We start from the raw sequence: 3,696 nt of genomic DNA, 5'->3' as shown, positions 1-3,696 counted from the left end.
GACATCCCATAATAACCCCCCCCCACACACACACACACACACCTCCCCCACTCTGCATAGTTACCTTGCAACATACAGACCATAATAATCCACCCCCCTCCTCCCTCACATGGAGTCTCTTCCCCATTCCTCCGTGCCCCCCTAGCAACCAACGTTACTATGGGAACACTCACCCCCACCCAACATCCCATAATAATAATGAGCATAGTCACTGACATCCCACAATAAGCATAACTCCAAAAAGAGAGAGGGATGAAAAAAATACGTCACATGGCAACTCCTCCACATGACTGCATGTAAACTTCTGTGTCACAATCTACATGTATGTAGAGACACTGTACTGTAGGAGCATATTTCAGCATCTACTGACACAAAGCATGCAGACGCATATGATATATAGGAGCCATATGAACACTTATAAACCATTACATTCCTTGTGGAGGGTCACCACAGGGCACACTCAGGTAAACGCTCTACTGTGAACTTGGGGAGACCCACTTGAAAACCATTGAATGATTGCAATGATTTGCTCTACCCCCATTATTTAATCTACACACAAACCAAACCACCATGAGTCAAATAAAAACATGTTGTTTCCAGTCTAAGCAGACACAAAGGCAAAACAGAAGTGCCATTAACTCAGGGAAACCCTGCTGTAATGATGGCCTTAGGTATATTGATAGGTCACCATGCATCATAGACACAGACTAATGAAGCCTTATTTCAAAGCTATGTCTCAATCAGACCTCTGTATCTTCCTAGATCTAGCCTAGAAAGCGTAACCAAAGGCTGAGACCCAGGGTCTGCGAAGTAGGTCTTGTGAAGGCCTATACTGTATTGCACTCAATGGTGGGAAAATTGTTTGAATCCTATCATGATTCTGTAGTGCTTCGCACTGCATGGTTATTCAAGTGCAAAGTACTGCATATAAAGCTAGGCCAAAGCATTGATAATGTACAATGTGGATATGAAATGCAGGCTTATGCAATTAGCTCATAAGTGATGCAATGGGCCTTTTTCAGTACTGGCAAAAAGACAGACTGCATCTACCACCATGTGTGTTGCATTGTGGCAAATGTAGTTTGTGTGAAACACCGCATTTAGCACAGCCAAAAGCGTAAACCATCACAGAAATCCATCCCGAAATGTACATAAATTAAAGGGGTTACGGTTTTATTAATTACTGATATAGTCAGGGTTCAAACCATTCTAATTAAACTCCAGCCTATTCAGGAAGTGAACTGAAATGGAACATTTCCCATTCTGACATATCCTATTATTCTTCAAGTCATGAATTGAATTTGAATGAGTTTTCTTGAATGGCCTTGAATTTAAATGATTTCACCCCACCCGCGTGGATATGATTTGTGTATGAACCTTCAGCCATGTACTTTTCCAGATCAGATTCTGGGTTGTGTAAGTGGACAGCTATTCAAGTATATCAATACCTTATGTTAGAATTGTATAAACTCTAGGCCTACATTTAGTTTTTGACACAATACATTTCCAATGGTACCTTCCACAGTCTTTCTGTCTATCCTTCAACCCTCTCTCTCTCGCCCTTAGCTCATCACTGGAACGAATTGCAAAAATCTCTGAAGCTGGAGTCTAACTTTAAGCATCAGCTGTCAGAGCAGCTTACCGATCACTGTACCTGTACACAGCCAAACTGTAAATAGCACACCCAACTACCTCATCCCCATATTATTACTTACCCTCTTGCTCTTTTGCACCCCAGTATCTCTATTTGCACATCATCATCTGCACATCTATCACTCCAGTATTAATGCTAAATTGTAATTATTTTCGCCTCTATGGCCTATTTATTGCCTACCTCCCTACTCTTCTACATTTGCACACACTGTACATAGAATTTTCTATTTTTATTTTATTTTGTGTTATTGACTGTACTTTTGTTTATGTGTAACTCTGTGTTGTTGTTTTTGTCTCACTGCTTTGCTTTATCTTGGCCAGGTCGCAGTTGTAAATGAGAACTTGTTCTCAACTGGCCTACCTGGTTAAATAACGGTGAAATAAAAATAAATAAAAACTAAGCTAAGGACCCTGGGATTAAACACCTCCCTCTGTAACTGGATCCTGGACTTCCTGACTGGCTACCCACAGGTGGTGATGGTAGGTCACAACACACCCTGCCACGCTGACCCTCAGCACAGGGGCCCCTCAGGGGTGTGTGCTTAGTCCTGTTCTCCCTGTTCACCCACGACTGCACGGCCGCGCACAACTCCAACATCATCATTAAGGTTAGCCGACAACACAACGGTGGTATTCCTGATCACTGACGACGATGAGACAGGGAGGAAGTCAGAGACCTGGCAGTGTGGTGCCAGGATATCAACCTCTCCCTCGACGTCAGCAAGACAAAGGAGCTGATCGTGGACTACAGAAAACGGAGGGTCAAGAACGCCCTCATCCACATCGATGGGGCTGTAGTGGAGCAGGTCGAGAGCTTCAAGTTCCTCGGTGTCCACATAACTAAGGAATCATCATACTCCAACACAGTTGTGAAGAGGGCACAACAACACCTCTTCCCCCTTAGGCTGAAAAGATTTGGCATGGTCCCTCAGTTCCTCAAAGTTCTACAGCTGCTCCATTGAAAGTGACCGCAAGGCGCAACAGAGTAGTACGTATGGACTAGTACATCACTGGGGCCGAGCTCCCTGCCATTCAGGACCTCTATAACAGGCGCTGTCAGAGGAAGGCCCTAGAAAGGGTCAGACTCCTGCTAATTAGTTAAATACATTTACATTACATTTAAGTCATTTAGCAGACACTCTTATCCAGAGCGACTTACAAATTGGAGTTTAGTTAACCAATAGCTACCCGGACGATCTGCATTGACCCTACTGGTACCCCATGTATATAGCCAAGTTGTCATTACTTATTGTGTATTTATTCTTCATGTAGTTATTATTTATTTATTTTCTCTCTGTATTGGGGGGAAAAGCCCGTAAGTAAGCATGTGATTGATGGATTCACTGCAGTCCTTTCTTGGCCCCTTTCACTCTCTCTCTTTTAGCCTACAGTTCCACTCTCACTCAGCACACCTTCATTTTCTCTCTCTCTCTCTCTCTCTCTCTCTCTCTCTCTCTCTCTCTCTCTCTCTCTCTCTCTCTCTCTCTCTCTCTCTCTCTCTCTCTCTCTCTCTCTCCTGGTTTCTTGCTCTCTCTCTCTCTCTCTCTCTCTCTCTCTCTCTCTCTCTCTCTCTCTCCTCACCTCTTCCTGGTTTCTTGCTCTCTCTCTCTCTCTCTCCCACTTCTTCCTGGTTTCTCTCTCTCCCTCTCTCTCTCTCTCTCTCTCTCTCCCACCTCTTCCTGGTTTCTTGCTCTCTCTCTCTCTCTCTCTCTCTCTCCCACCTCTTCCTGGTTTCTTGCTCTCTCTCTCTCTCTCTCTCTCCCCCACTTCTTCCTGGTTTCTTGCTCTCTCTCTCTCATGGTGAGGCAGAGTACCGGCACAAAGAACAGCGGAAATGAAGCACAAGCACATTCTCTATCTCTTCTATCTTACTTGCTCTCTCTCTTTCCTCCCCTCCCCCTTCCTCTCCTTCACTGTGGACACAGTGTTTGTGTGTGCAGGGAGGGGGCGGTGGGGGTAACATCCCATAATCACCAATCATAAGGATATGGGGTGGTTGTCAAGGATACCCGCACGCAGCCTGCCCCTCCCCCACACCGGGGG

Source organism: Oncorhynchus masou, chromosome 13 (assembly GCF_036934945.1).
Source record: "Oncorhynchus masou masou isolate Uvic2021 chromosome 13, UVic_Omas_1.1, whole genome shotgun sequence".
Taxonomy (NCBI): Eukaryota; Metazoa; Chordata; class Actinopteri; order Salmoniformes; family Salmonidae; genus Oncorhynchus; species Oncorhynchus masou.
The sequence above is the reverse complement of the archived record's forward strand: the minus strand, read 5'-3'. Positions refer to the sequence as shown.